The following is a 16,752-nucleotide window of genomic DNA, read 5'->3' as shown; positions in this document are numbered from 1 at the left end:
TAGTGATGGTAGGTGTCATTATTATGTACATTCGTGATAAAATTAAAATATGCAACTTCCCTTCTGATTAATTTGAAATTCACAAACTTGAATTAAAACTGAAGTTCTCTTGGCTTTCTAAAATATTATTTAAGGGTCCTGGAACTATTTCCCTGTATTCACAAAGGTTGCCCATTGGCATCAAACAAAAATCAATGGAGTTTAGAAGCATAAACATTATTCTGTTTCTCAATGAACTGTGAGTCCTCTAACACACAACAGGGAAAGAGCTCCTTATACATCTCTAAGAAAAGCACTATGTACAGAGTATTTTTCCATATAAAGCGAGTATTGTGTTGTTCACTTGGGAAAACATAACCAATATACAATAAAATAATTAGAACTATTGTGACTTATTATATTACTTCATAAAACTTTGTAAATAGGCAGTTCTAAAAAAAGCTAAAGTACATGGAACTTGACACTAGCGTCTAAAATGTCCATATACTCTAGGGATTTCCCTAATAACATAAAGACAAAGGGGGGTAGCTTGTAGGCAAAATAATTATGACTTTCTTTTTCCCAGTGAACTCCAAAGGGATTGCCATATGTTTCTCAATACTCCATATCAGGGGAAATGATTTATTTGGCATCCTTCACAAGTCCACAGGTACTGTTTTTAAAAACTGACTCATAAAGTGCCTGTATTGTAATATACTAGAACATTACCAGCATCTAACATCAGTTCAGTTATATCCATGTACATTCCTAAACTAAGCTAGTAGAATGAATTGACTTTTTACTTCCATGGAAAAATTGCATGGATTGTCTGAAGGGTCTAAACAAAATTACATTAAAAAAGATCACTTTGATAAACATAAAAAACCTCCACAATTAGCAAACACTACCAACCATTCATTGCTGCAAGTTGCACCCTCAGGTTTTTCTTTTTTCTGTGTCTGTGTCAGGATAACTAGCATCATTTTTTTTTTTACTACAGATCAAAGAATTCTATTGCAGTTTAGTCCATAAGGATTCAGGCACTCCTTGCTCTATATATAACTTCAGCAGCAAGAACAATATATGCATCACCTAATTTAACTGCAAATAGCTCTTTTTAGCATGAGTTGTCTGATTAAAGAGAATGCACAACAGAATCCTTAACTGCATCCCAGAAGCCATGAGGCATCAGACAGATAAGATCACAGTGGTTACCAAGAGTAGCAAATGAGAAAAGCACTATAGGAAATGAACTCTTGTCAATAATCTCAACAGAGTGCTATATTTAGGTCAATTGTACCTGAAATCGTTTGGTGGGGTAATTGCTCTTTGGTCCAGAATCTGCTCTCTGAACCTGACAAGGTGCTTGTAGATCCACTGGATTGGATTCACCAAGTTTCCTCCCGATTCATTTTCTAAAAGAAAAAAAGAACTCAGCTGAAAGGCAGTAAGCATAAAAGAAGATACTCTCTTGTGTTATCTTTTGAACTGAAAGTTATAATGAACACCCACTATCATACATTTTAATATTAAATAACTGAATGCTGCAGATAATTTACTGGAATAAAAATGGCATAAACATTTATTCAAATTTTTCAAGTATTTTATTGAGCCCCATATGACCATCTGGTAAAATTCAGGATGTAAGGTGACTTTTGTACTATTTTTCTGTTTTAGCTAATGAGTTAGTAATCAGTGCAAAATTAAAATGTTGGACTTAAATCTTATAATGAAATTCAGGCTTTAAATCTTCTGAGTCCTTTATATGACAAAGTGTTAATTGTTTAATTTAACAGGTTTTGCACTTGGAACACTATGATAAATTCAGTTCTACGAATCAAATCTAATAATAATATCATAAACCAGATTCTATCTTTTATACAAATTACTTGACTTCACACTGGTGCCAGAAATCAGAATCAAACTTTATTGTTTTTAAAGTTTTATTAGCTTCACAATAATATACAGTTTAGACAATATAACTCTACATCTTTAATGTGAAAGATGATTACTAGTGTTAATAGGACAAATTTTAAGGTAAGAAAACACTTTCTCTAGCATATGTTCAGTGTATGTTTACCTCTAACCTAGATACAGTGTAATGTTTGAAGCTATTACTCATTGTTTGGCATTTCTGTCTCCTGTAATTAAAGAAAAATTATGATATAATGAAATATTTCTGCAGATTAAAGGCTTACTCATTTTGCTTAAAAATAAAAGCTAGGAAAGGGAATTAGAAACTGTATTGAAAGCTACAGTAGGTGCATCAGTTGTTTCCGCAATTGCTTCTTGTGTGGAGCTCCAAATGCAAAGATGCTCATTAAACTGAGTATATCGCAATAACAGACGAAGTGTTAATGGGGCAGCAGTGGAGTGTGTCAGGAAAATGAAGAGACCCTAAGGGGCTCACCATGCTGTTTATGATCAGCTAAATTCAGTAGCATTACCATAAATCTTCTAAAAGATACTGTATTAGACTTCTTATATATTCCTTCTCAGTCAAGGAAATATTTGAAGAGCCTAGAAGCTGGAACTGAAACTAAGATAAAATACTCTTTCATAAACAAAATAGCTTGCATATAAAAATATAGTAAAAACAAGCTTGGTATTTCCCTATGGGGGGAGGGAGGAGGAAAGAGTTGCATAAATAACAACAAACAGAAGATTCATAGTGCTTTAAAAATGATGAATTACTATAAATGGAAAGGTTCTGCTGTTCCACTCAGGGGGAAGGCCTATTTACGAAAGAATCAGCATTTACTTCATAAGTGCAATTACAATTTAAAGACCTAATCCCACTGTCAGATAAATAGCTTCATTGAATACTTGGGATTACTTCTGAGATGGACTACTTTTCATAGCCCTAAATTCTTGACTTCCAGGATATTTTTAAAACATCATTTTGTGGTAGAAAATTAACCCTACTGTTTAATGATATTTTGTTAAAGTAAATAAAATACTGTTAACTTCAACATTTTGTTGACAGTATTAAGAAAAAGAAGTTTAAAATCTCTTATGTATAGCAAAGCCTTAATGATGACCTGACTCGGCCTTTATACTTTAACCTTAGGGAGAGTCTTTTCTAAATAACGGCAGAGTAAAATATGCAGGATTTTGAGCCGAATATGACTATGTTTTTACCAATATAGTGTTATGCTGAGAATGACAATATCATGCCACATGACTCCAATTATATACTTGACTCATGGTAAAATCATATTTATACAATGAATACAGTATTGAAACCCAGTGAAATGACATGAGTTGTCTACTTCTTCTATTTTTGTTTATACAGAAAATGCATATTTATCATTCACAACTTTTGATCAGGCATTAGAGTTTATACTGTGAATTAATTTCCCTTTTTGTGGTGCTACTTCAGCACCAAGGCTAGCGACTGTAACCATAGCAGTGTAGAGGCAACCCTCATATGACATCCATTATTCATCACGACTGACAACTCAAGCAGAAAGCAGACGGCTAAACTTTGACTTCTGCAGCAAAATTTAACATACGAGTATTCACTCTCAATCTCCCTCCTAAGCAAAAACTGATCCAAAAAAGGGGATTCTTTCCATTATAAATATAAATTGCTTGCTTGATCAATAAAACAGAATTAACTGCTTGCTTTTTAAAGCAAAACCATTGTGTCTCCTTTTTCTTAAATATTGGCCTAATTTTCAATGGCATTGAGCTCTCAGGACTGCTGCTGAAGTCACTGGGAGCTTCAGGCACTGACAGCTTGGAAAAAATCAAACCACATTTAAATTTAGTTCTCATTAAGCTAAGGGAGGGATAACACTGACTTTTGTATATTTGGTCACACATTTTCAAGCTTGATCTCTAAGGCTATGTCTACACTACGAATTTTCTCGGCAAAAAATATGCTAATGAGGAACTTATTTGCATGAGTCACAATCTCATTTGCCTATTCTCTGCCGATCCATTTTTTCGCTACGGTTTTTGTGCAAAACCAAGCAGTGTGGACATTTTCTCTTTGTGCAAAAACCCCTTTTCCCGCAAGATCCTTATGCCCAAAAAAAGGAAGTTTACCTATCCTGTGGGAAAAGGGGTTTTTGCGCAAAAAGAAAATGTCCATACTACTTTTTTTCCTCTTTGTGCAAAGCCACCTTGCATAAATTATGCAAATAAGGCACTGTGATATGCTAATCTGCGCCTCATTTGCATTCTCGCTGCCGGCAAAATCGGCTGTGTAGGCATAGCCTAATTGTCTATCTATGTTTGCCTCTTCAGATACTGTAACTGTGTGTGCAGTTGTAGCATTTGCATGCAGAAACAATTATTCAAGTGCCCTCCTAGATGTCAGCTCTTAGGCCTTCACTCTTAGGACTTCAGTTTTGAAAACTTGGCACATACATTTTTAATGCTCTCAGATCCTCAACTGAACACTTATTGCCATGACCTAAACACAATTTAAATTACTGCTGCAGAGGTAGAAACATTGGTTGCATATGTAAGGGTGGAATGTGTCTTACTATCAATGCTGTTACCATCCGTATTGCCTAGTTCCTAAGAAAGGCATTTTTATGATAAACTAAGTGACTTGGCCTCTGAGATGTGATAATCTAAGAATGATGAAGACACCTAGACTTGATAACTATTGTTACATGGAAAAAATAATAATTTGTAGTGACACAAGCTCCAGGGCTCAATGTGCCCTGAAAACCTCCCACAAAAGGGCCACATCCTGATTGATACTGATGAGCTTCAATTCCCACTGAAGTCAACAGAGCTTCAGGTGCTTGTTACCCATCAAGAGAAGGAGGGAAGGAAACAAAATAGAATCACAGGAATATGTTAGTTGCACACAGATCTTGTGTGGATACCAGAGATATTTTAATGGCTTGTGTACCGCCATTCAATGTAGACAAGCAACTCCGCTATAGTGGATACTTGGGCTGTTTATTGTTGTAATTTAATTTGATTAATATGTATTGTGAAGAAAGCTAAAATTATTGCAACCCTTTCCACTAAAATAAGTAATTAAAAAGAATAGGTTTAATATTAAGATGCACAGGACATTTGTGATTACAGCTAGACTTTAAAAGAGGACAGCACATATAAATTTAGAGATTCTAAAATCCAAGCTCTTTTATTACTCAGCCACTGCCAGAATCAAAACGTGATCAACCCAATCCTACTCTCAGTAGACATAGGATCAGAGCTAGAGATTTCACTTCTGGAAACAAACATAAGGATACTTTACAAAAGAAGAGCCCCAAAATAACAAGGAGTCAGCTGCTTAATTGTTCATTAAGAATGTGATGGTCTGAATCCATTTGCAAAAACTGAGACTTTATTTTGAGAAGAAAAAATAACTTTAACTGAATTGTTGAGGTCCTACCAGCCCAATGAAGCAATACCCTTATAGCTGTAGATGAGTATGAACACTGACGAGTCTTTACATTGCAGCCTATCTAAAGTTTACCATTAATAAATAGCGCCAATCCTATTTTGCAGCAAATTTAGGCCTCATACTTACACTGCACAACACTGAAAAAAGACAATTAAAATGGACAATCTGAAATAGGAGGAATTAACACAAGAATGCCCTTTATCTGGGAAAGGCAACATCTAATGCTGACATTTACTACCAACTGAAATTCTGAGACTGTCAACATTCAAGGCAGATAGTGCATCAGCATCCTTGCACATACTGGATGGCCTGTTTTCCTGATGTCAAGCTCAGCTTAGGTATGATTAATGGTTCAAAGAATCAGTCACTGCCAAACAAGGTTTTAAAATTAATGAAGAAACAAAGTAACTGGCACAAAAGGGAGTTTTGGGGAAGACTGAATATATTTCTCAAAGTAGGGGCACAATCTTGCCTTTCTGACTGTGAGGCATGCCAGCAACATGGCTCAACCAGTTATTCTGAAGCACTACCTGCTGCTGTTCCAAATCAGTAGCGAAACCTAGTGCCACTAGCACTACCTCTAATGCCAAAGGTAGCATGTGTACAGGAAAAAAAGGAGTCTGGTATTATCCAGAAGGAGGCTGACCATATTAACAGTGGAGTGCTGTCAAGCAGGCTCCTACTAGCATTCAAGGGAACTCAAGGTTCTACTTTGCTCTTGCAGGAGTGCACTGTGAGCAGTGCAGAGACAGGCTCATTGCATTCTATCCTTCCCACACAATGCAGGTCAAAATGTTGCCATAGATTGGAGTAGGCAATTAAATGGTGACAGTTTTCCACTGCTAGCCCCTGGTGAACCACTGCTGGTATATTTATCTGTGCCTCTGAATGTATGGGCGATTGCATCAGCCATTGGCCAGAAACAGCGAACCCCGGCCAACAGGAGCTGTGATCCCCATACCTGTAGAGGTGCAGGTAAATATGGCAATGTGGGGGCTTGGCAGGAACTAACCCTGGTGGACCTGATGCAGACCGTGGGCCAGTATTTGCTCACCCTGACCTAGATCTTGAAGTCTAACAGCCTGCTTCACAGCTATTTATGCCAGGGGAAATGCTTTCAAAAGGTAATAGCTCTTGATTTTAGAAACATTTTAAAAGAAAGCAAATCATTCAAAGGTTCAGATTCACTTCTTCAGGACACCACTGTTCAAAGAGCCAAAGCATAAAAAATCCAGCCAGAGTACTCAAAGGGGGATACCACTGAATATACCTAAGTGTAGTACAGACCACAAAGTCCCCCTTTTGGATAGATGCAGTTGTCTTTTCTATCAGACTAGACTGTACAATGATGGACTATACAGAAAATGATCATGGCTTCTGCTCCAAGAAATTTACACTCTGCCATAGACAACAGATCAGTTAAATAATCTCTCTCTCTCTCCTCTCTCTCCCCCCCCATATATAATATGACGTAAGGCCCTACCAAATCCATGGTCAATTCCAGTCATGGGATTTTAGAAAATCATAAATTTCAGTTTCAGACATTTAAACTTGAAATTTCACAGTATTATAACAGAGGGGGTTGCAGTCCAAAACAGGTTAGTGGGGGAGTGTCACAAGGCTATTGTGGGGGCGGGGGGAGAGAGGGAATGTAGTATGGCCACTCTTTTTGTGCTCCTGCCTTCAGAGCTGGCAGCTGTTGGCCAGGTACCCAGCTCTGAAGGCCATGCCACTACCAGCAGCAGTGCAGAAGTAAGGATGGCAATACCATACTATGCTACTCTCACTTCTGTACTGCTGCTGGTGGCAGTGCAGCCATCAGAGCTCGCCTCCCAGCTTCCAGCAGCTAAAGAAGATTCTCAGAGATAGGTCTAATCTGGCCTCACGAGCACTCAATGCAAGGGAAGAGGAAGTCCTCTCCCTCCCCAACCCATCTGGGACTATCAGACAGAGCTTAGCACACAGCAGGAGTCACTGGTTGAGATACCTTCATCTCTGCCCAGTCCCAGTTCCAGGTCCAGTGGTTGTTAGTTAAAGAGGCACTGGAATGGCTATTTGTTTGCAGAGAGGGGTGGCAAGAATACCACCGTGACCACAAGCCCTGGACAGTCATCCATCTTTAAGACCAGTCCCTAGCCACACTCCCAAAATTTATGACACCTCTTTCAGTCTTATGCCACCCTCATTTATGCACTGCTGCTGGCAGCAGTGTTGCCTTCAGAGCTGTGCTCCCAGCCATCAACAGTGTGAAATCTGGTCTCCCTTACAACAGCCATGTTTCACAGGGGAGATCAGATTTCACAGCCCGTAATGCATTTTTCACGGTCATGAATTTGGTTGGGCCCTATATATGACTGGTACTATTGCGCATATTTTTAAAGCACACATCACCATGCTATTTGAGCACTGTCATGCATCTCATATATTTGATTCACATTCTTAAGGTCTAAAGATCAACCTCACTTTTTTGTATTTGTATGTGCAGAGAGAAAGTTAACATCACCTAATTTTCAATGTAAAATCCAACTCCTTAAGACAATAGTGCTTTAAAAAAAGGCTACCCCGTTGAAATCCACTCCGTTTTACTGCTGCCAGAACATCAGAGAGAAGAAAAAGGATAGGTGGTAGAGGAGATTCCTAGATACTTAGCATGCTATCCCACCACCATAAAAACTTTTAGTCATTTTTTTTCTGGATACAAGTTACTGCAGTCTTTCACCAAGAGAAACTGCCATGCCACAGTTAATTCCGATGGGAATGCACTTTGAAAATGTAATACAGTAGAAGAGTATTTGACATTAATATATACTATGTTAAAGTTCCTAAAGCTAACAGGCAAACAACATGCACTTAATTAACTGCAGAAATAGTCTATGTTCGGATTTTCTGAAAGTGTTCTGGCTTGTTGTGGGTCTCCTCTCCTTTAGTAGTGTTGTTCTACATATGGAAACACTTGGCTTGGAGACATCCTCACTAGCAATTCTGGTCTCTTTACACTGCTTAAAGAGCTTAAAAAACCCCAGTTCCAGCTGGGGAGGAGTTCTCTTGCTCAGAACTGTGGTAGACAGCAGTAAAGCTGCCTTGCAGGAGCCCCTGTTCAAGCCTGGTGAAAGGTGTGCATCACTGCAAACCTCTGGGTAGCGCTGCAACTCACACAGCAGCCCACTGAGGTGGTCATGAGTTTCACAGGTCATAGAATCATAGAATAATAGGACTGGAAGGGACCTCGAGAGGTCATCGAGTCCAGCCCCCCACCCTCAAGGCAGGACCAAGCTCCGTCTACACCATCCCTGACAGATGTCTATCTAACCTGTTCTTAAATATCTCCAGAGAGGGAGATTCCACCACCTCCCTTGGCAATTTATTCCAATATTTGACCACCCTGACAGTTAGGAATTTTTTCCTAATGTCCAATCTAAACCTCCCCTGCTGCACTTTAAGCCCATTACTCCTTGTCCTGTCCTCAGAAACCAAGAGGAACAAATTTTCTCCTTCCTCCTTGTGACACCCTTTTAGATATTTGAAAACCGCTATCATGTCCTCAAGGCTTAGTTACACTGAAGCCCTCTCCTGCCTTGGATCAAGAGGCACAAAGACGACTTAAAGGCACATTGGCACCTCTTTCCTGGGCTGCAAGCTCAAACAAGCACAGCAAAGCTAACCCTGGATTTCCAACTCTGGAGAGCTTTACATTGTGTTGTCCCAGAAGAGCATAGCTGTGTCAGAGTCCTTGAAAAATAGGTTTCCTGTAATGTAGCCAGGCCCCAAAGCATTAAGACTCTTAGTGATGATGGTCAGAATCTTGAATTGAAGTGAAATGGGATCTCTACAACAAACAACTGATAGGAAGAGCTACTAACAATAGCCTCCATAATGCTCCCATTGAAGTCAATGGCAACTGGACAAATTCCCATTTTGTAGTGGGATAAGACAGCACCCATGAACTCAGGTAAGATGCTTTTCAAGTTTCCCCTTTTGCTACCAAAATTACCAACAGGATGTAAATTAGCACCACTGCCCACCGTTTGGATTGATCTTCTGGTTGCTGATTATTAGCGCAGATATACTGATCTAAGCCTGACCAGAAAACAGAACAAGCTCCCACCCAAAATAATTTTAACAATGTTAAATAGGACCTGTGATTTTAGGATGTGTTTAAAATATTTAGCACTATCATAGAAGCACAGAATATTTATTCCAGAAGTCCAAAGGATGCTCCTGCTTAAAATTTGTCAATGTCTAATCAATAACTCCAACAGGAAAAAATGTATCATGCAACAGAGGATCTCTCAATAATACAAAACACAAAGAAGGAAAGGCTCCTCATTTTCCATGATTAAGAAGCTTCAGGGAATATTAGCAGCTAAGTGCAAAGACTTTTCGCTTGCCAGACAGCTGTATAAAAATATGTCTGAGTCACAGCGGCTATGGATCTTATAGTACGAAGTGGGTGACAGAGTTTAAATAGATTGGGATTGAAAAAGATTGGTAGGATTGTATAAATGTTTCTGCTGGTCCAAGTGTTGTGAACGATGCAAATGCAACAACAGCTTACAGGTAGTTTTCTCAGTGCTATTGTGTCAAGTGAGGAATGAGGAGAACAGAGACTCTGATAGCAAGGTGAAGAATACACGATAGATAGAAAGGCTAGCAGCTGGCAAGGAAAAAGCAGAAAGGATGGGGTAAAGGGATGAGAAAGATTATACATATTATGACATGTATCACATATAATATAAATCCCTACCATTCAATTCATATTTACCATAACATTTGGCATAGCTTTCAATGGAGAGCTAAGTGTACTTTTTGATAAAATATTTTCTACTCTGCTTCCTTAAGGAGAGCTGCATTAAAATCACTAAAATATATTTCAGTTCCATATAATACAGGTCTTAATGTGGATTCTTTTTAAAAGTTTTATATTTTTTGCTTTAAATAGAAATGCATTCTAGAAAATGAATGACTGAAGAATGATTGCGAAAATAAATTCATTTAAAACAAAGCTAAGCCAACATTGCATCAATAAGTCTCATGGAAACAGCAATAGATCTTTAAACAGCAACATCTGAAAAGACATAGGAAATGAGAAGCAAATGTCCTCTTTTTTTTTCCTAATACCCAACAAAGAAAAAAAATCAAGAACACCACACCACAAAAATTTAGCTTTAATTAACTTAAATAACTCTTCTTAATTACAAAATTATGTTCAGAAAAGACTGCTACCCTAAGGTAAAACAGGTTGCATGCTGTAGTTCTCTACGTAAAAGCAAATGTCAAAAGAAAAGCTCTGATATTTGGTTGTGGGCTCCCACTTTTCACATAGGCATTTCCTAAATCCATGTTTGATGAGCTTCCCCAGCTATAAATTCTGTAAATTCCCTCTGGAGCAGTACAGAGTGTGCTTCATGAAAATGTCATCTGCCAGTGCTGCAATTACTCACACTCCAGCAATCATGTGCACAATGCAGAATGGGTCGAATTCAGGTGAGAACGAGAACCAGCAATCAAGCCTCTGGAATTGAGAACAAAGCCATTTTCTTTCATTTGCCATCAACACAACCATCAAGGCCTTAATTACAAGGCAAGTGTCAAGCCTGGCTGCTGAAAGGCTTATTATTATACAGCTGAGCTTCAAATCAGTTTTGTATTGATGAACTGCAAAAATGAGGAAGCCAGTTTAGCCCCACAGGAAAAAAAACAGGGACTAAATGATTAGATGATTGGCAGAGGAAAACGGGGCATTTAAAATACATGTATTAGATGGGGCAGGAGAGACGGACAAAACACCTGAAACTTATCTATACATTCATTTCTCAATATAACAGCAAGTCTGCGTAGTCCAAAATTGAAAGCACATTTGCTTTTATTGATATCATTGTAGAACTCACAATGTACTGCAGAAAGGCTCCCATTCTCTCTTAAGGTGAAGCAATATTTTCCTATGATTATTCTTAGTCTCACTTTTATATTTACCCCCCCACACCCCGCACACACACACGATTATGTATATCCACATTGCCTTGAACAATTGTCCTGTTAGCACTAGATTAGAAGACATCGTTATGAGACAATTGAACACTAAAACAGAAGTTCCAAAAGTGCCCTTACATTTTGTAAGCAAAAGGCACACTTTGTGTTAGAGTATCAATGATCAGCTACAGAGTAGTTTAAAAAAAAAAAATCACAAGTCCTACTTTTCACCATTTTCTAGAATATAATTTTAGCCACAACAAACTATTACAGCAAGGTCTGACTTATTCTGTGCATGTCCTATGTGACTGGAGGAATATGTGCTCAGCCTACTGGTCTGCCCTTTTGATATCAAAGATGAATGGCCACATTAACAAGTAAGAAAGCGTTTAGGTCAGCGAACATTTTACTATCAATTTTATGTATGAACCTGATAAAAATACATTTTACCAAATATGGTGACAGTCCAAAGTCCTTATTCTGATCACTGCATTGCGTTGATATACATCAGATGAATCTGTTATATATTTTATTTATTTCAGCTACCTCACCACTTTCTGCAAGTTGAAGATTAAGTGGTCTATGTTCCAGCAGGATATTAAAGTGTTTGAAATCAATAAAATGGGAAGAAATAGATCAAAACAAAAAGTTATGAGGTGATGACAGTCAAATGCTTATTTTCTTGCTTTACAACATGTAATGTGATGGTCTGATCTCAATCATGCACTGTATACAGGCATTACCTACAGTAACTCTTCATACAAAGTCAAACATTCAAAAGTTGGGAAATCACAGAATTACGTTGCTCATTGAAAGGCATAAGATATTTCAAGGGAGAATGATAATTCAATAGCATTATTGTAACATTACATTTTAAATGTGAAGGGGGTGATTTTGAATATATACAAAGGTCAATTAAACTGCTAGGACTAGATTTTTAAAGGTTTTTAGATGCCTACTGATGTAGGGGCTCCTGAGAGCAGTGGCCCCCAAACTGTGGAGTGCAACCCCAAGGATGGGGAGTGAGAGGGAATGCTGGGGGACTGGTGGAGCACAAGTCAGCTTCACTAGCATCTGGGGGAAAGCATTGCCAGCCCCATTCTGCCCACAACTCTACCATGTCCCTGCTCCTAGCTGAGGGTCCACTCCCATTCTCAACTTTGACTCATGACTGCAGCCCTCATTCCCAGCCCTGTTCCTAGCTCCAACCCCAGCCCCACTCCTGACCCAATCTGGCTCCCAACCTTGCACCCTGGATGGGGCTCTGATTCTGAACCAAGACCCACACTCGCCCCCCACCTGTAGCCTCAGCCTTGTTTCCCTAACCCCAATCTGTGCCATCCCTCAGAACCACAGTCCTATTCCCAGCCCTGATTCTGGGGATAGGGCACAGATAGGGGAAAGGGACGGCATGACTGTGAAAAGCTTGGGGACTGATGACCTATTTTTCAGTTTCCCCTAAATGCTCAAAGTCCATTGATTTAATGAGTCATCTACGTGTTTTCAAAAATCTCAGTAGACACTTACCTGCATTAAAATTCTGGCCCCTACATCCCACTGCAAATCAATTAGAGTTCAGTATTTAACTCCAGTGTCTAGCACCCATCAACCCTTACCCAGAGGATAGGGCTGCTCAGGGAGAACAGATACTTAAAAAGCCTACTTTTAAGCGACCAGAGGAACTAGCAAGCAGCAGCAGCTAACAAGGGAGTTTTGCTAGGTAAATTAGAGGGGCATTGGGAGTGAGGGGGCATATACAGATTGAACCTCTCAGACCCAGGACACTCTGGGCCAGCAACATCTGTGGTCTGGCAGGACCATGAATGTTGCTGGACCCATGAGCCCCAGGCTGGCAGTGGGAACCAGTCGGAAATCTGGCAGCTGCTGGGGAGATCCAGCTGGGCCAAGAGCAGATGGTCTGCTGGCATCCAGGAGGCTCCAGTCCAGGGGAGTGGCAGTAGGGCCTGCAGGGCCTGGAAGCCCCAACCAAGAAGCCAAGATGTTAATGTTGGTTTCCTTTTTGTAAATAGTTAACCAGGATATGGGTTTGCCATTTTGGTTATGTTGAAACGGCAGGTGAGCCTTCATTTTGGAGGACCATCTTCTGCCATACCCAGGGCAAAGGTGGGAAAAATGGAGAAAGAGTGGGAAGATGTTGCCAGGCAACAGAAGCCAATACGTAGGGGGTGCTCAAGGCGCTATTTCTCTCTTTTCGCTATGTGAGAGGGTATGGAGAGTTCTGCTTCAGGAATTGTCACTGGCTTGGAGTAACAACCAGCCAGTTTTGATGGGTAACATCTGAAAGGTGTTGAGTCTTTGGGAAACAGACCCACAGGCACATATCATTCCAATTAGATAGGGCTGACCTGCACGCACGGTGGCACAAAGGGGTTAGAGTGGGAATCTAGTTATGATTCAGCCTGAATTCCTGCTGATGCTTGTTCATCCCTGGTCCTTAACTGTACAGGGGACCTGAAGCTGGTCTTCCCTGTGTTAAGATGAGACAAGGGAGGACACCAACATCTGTTCTCCCTTTCTGTTTGCATATGTTTGGTTGTTCTAGGAGTTCAGTTTCCAGATCTAATTATTCCATCTCTCCCCTTTCCTATTATTTCCTTAGTTAATAAAATATAGTTTTGTTATACCCTCATGTGTGGACTCCTCCATCTGATACCATGACAAAGAGGTGAAAGGAAGAACCTAATAGGAGGTCAGGACTTGCCTTGAGGTGATCATTTACACGGGCAGTCAGGGAGACCCAGCCCTAGCAGCAAAGGGGCTGGTAGCAGCTCGGGAGACCCAACCATGGGGAGCCTCAGTAGGGCCAGCAGCAGTGGGATCAGCAGCAAGGCAGGTATTCCAGGCTCCATGGAGCTCCAATCAGGCCAGCGGCAGCAAGGCTAGTGGCAAGACAGGGAGCCCTAGCCCAGAGGGAAGCTCAGGAGCAGGGTCAGCAGCCAGCAGGCAAGTGTTGACCTCCTCTGGTCTGGCAAACTCCCTGGTTCAGGAATGCTCAGGTCCAGAGGGTGTCAAAACCAGAGAGGTCCTACCTGTACCAGCCTTATGGGCACGTGGAATATGTATGCATTCAGTGAAAAGGGATCCAGGCTCTCAGAGACTGCATATTCACTTTGGAGACCAGAGTGGCTGAATTAGAGGAGCTAAGGAAGACACAAAGGTACACAGATGAGACTTTCAAGGACACAACAGAGCAGTCCTATCTCCAGTCTGAATGTTTCTTTGCTATTGAAGAAGATGAACATCTCCAGGTAGGAGAACATCCAACAGGAGCTGAGGGAAACGATTCCATAGTTGTGAGCCTCTTTCTAGATGTCATGGTAACCTCTTGCACTAAAAATAGTTTTCTTGGAGAGAGAACTCCATTTATTCAGAAGAAACTGGTAATAGCAATGGGGATTTTTATCAGTAGAACATAGACAGCGGGGTTTGCAATGACCAAAGAGAACAATGTGATGATTTACCTACAGGGAGCAAAGGGTGCAGATCTTTAAACACATCTAGACAGATGCGCAGTGCTAGGAGGACCCAGTAGTACATGTAGGTGCCAACGAAATAGGGGAGGATCTGAGAGAGGTCCTGGAAGCCAAATTTAGAACGTGAGTTCAGAGAGTGAAGTCCAGGATTTCCAGGGTAGCATTCTCTGAGATGCATCCAGTTGCATGCATAGGGTCAGTAAGACACACAGAACTTCAGGGTCTTGATGTGTGGATAAGATGATGATGTAGGGAGAAGGGGATTTATTAGGAACCGGGGACCCTTTTAGGAAAAGGAGAACCTAAATAGGAATGATGGGCTCCACCTAAACAAAAATGGAAACAGATTGCTGGCACTTAAAATTAAAAGGTTGTAGAGCAATTTTTAAACTAAGGGCTGGGGAAAAGCCGATTGGTAGAGCATGTAGTTCAGACAGAGACACCTCTTAGGGTAGGATCTATTAATGGAGATTCTCTATGTCCTGGTAAGAAGGAAAAGCAGGAAGATGATAAAATATGGGTAGCATGTGATGAGAAACTGTAAAATGAAAAAGAGACCCATTCAATTATATCTTATAATGGCAGGTAGCTAAAAAGTGACATTGTTTAAAGGACTTATATACAAATGCAGGAAGTCAAAATACTAAGTGAGTATTTGAGTGCTTTGTATTAAATGAGGATATTCATATAATAGGTATCTGGGAAATTTTGTGGAATGAGATAATCAATGGAACACAGTAATAGCAGGGCACAAAATACATTGGACAGGATACATTATACTAGTTTGTGCGTGGGGGGTGGGGAGTGGCACTATATGTGAAAGAAAGTATAAAGTCAAATGAAGTAAAAATCTTAAGTAAACCAAATTGTAACATTGAATATCTATGGATAGTAATTATATGTTTGAATAATAAGAATATAGCAGAAGGGATCTATTACTGACCACCTGACCAGGATGGTGGTGATAACTGAAATGCTCAGGTAGATTCAAGAGGCTATAAAAATAAAAACTTCAATAATAATGGGGGATTACAACCATCCCCATACTGACTATGTCTCATCTCAGAATGGGATGCAGAGACAAAGTTTCTTGATACCTTAAATGACTGCTTCTTGGAGCAACCTGGATCCAATTAGAGGGCAGGCAATTCTTGATTTTCTAAGTGAAAATACAGGATCTGGCCTAAGAAGGGAATATAGCTGAAGCTCAGCATCAGTGACGATAACCTAATAATAGTAGCCCAATGTCTGTGACTTTGTAACGCTGAAACGCTGGCTGTTCCCTCTGGATGGTACTGTTGCCTCCCGTCATGGAGCTCGGCTGACTTCTGCACCTCTCAGCCGGGCCTCTGCACAGGAGCAAGCAGTGCAAGTGGCCGTTTGGGGTCCGTGCTCCCCATGCAGCACTCCATGCTGCATGGGGAGCGTGGGGCCCAAACGGCCACTTGCATTGCTTGCTCCCACACTGCGGCCTGGCTGAGCAGTGCAGAAGTCAGCCTAGTGCCACGGCGGGAGGCAACAGCGCCATCCAAAGGAACAGCCAGGGGACGGGGCCTGGATGAGCATGCGTCTCTGACATCAGGAAAAGGCACCAGATTCAAAAGGAGGAAAGCGGAGCAGACACAGAGGACGAGGAGGAGACAGAGAGGAGAGAGGAGGAGGCGGAGGACAAAGAGAGAAAGAGTGAGAGAGATGCAGCAGGAGGAGGAAACAGAGAGTGAGAGGTGGGAAGGGGAGAAGAGAAAGAGAGAGAGATTGAGAGAGAGGCAGGAGGCGGACGAGAGCTGAGATAGAGATAGAGAGAGAGGGCGAGGCAGTAGGAGGAGAAGAGAGAATGGCTGTTTGCGCCGCTTGCTCCTGCACGGTGACCTGGCTGAGCAGTGCAGAAGTCAGCCGAGCACCACGGCGGGAGGAGAAGGGGGATGGGGTGGT

The 16,752-nt window shown here is 40.8% G+C and overlaps 1 protein-coding gene across 1 annotated transcript in view; it reads right to left on the bottom strand.

Moving 5' to 3' along the window:
• Positions 1-16,752, bottom strand: part of MYT1L (myelin transcription factor 1 like) — a 418,337-nt gene that overhangs the window by 295,787 nt on the left and 105,798 nt on the right. The window contains exon 2 of the mRNA XM_075923554.2: positions 1,280-1,394. The gene's annotated coding sequence lies outside the window, so the exon portion shown is untranslated. The remainder of the gene's footprint in view (positions 1-1,279; positions 1,395-16,752) is intronic.

This window comes from Pelodiscus sinensis, chromosome 3 (genome assembly GCF_052426305.1).
Source record: "Pelodiscus sinensis isolate ZL-2025 chromosome 3, ASM5242630v1, whole genome shotgun sequence".
NCBI classification, from domain to species: Eukaryota; Metazoa; Chordata; order Testudines; family Trionychidae; genus Pelodiscus; species Pelodiscus sinensis.
This window is presented reverse-complemented; position numbering and strand designations above follow the sequence as displayed.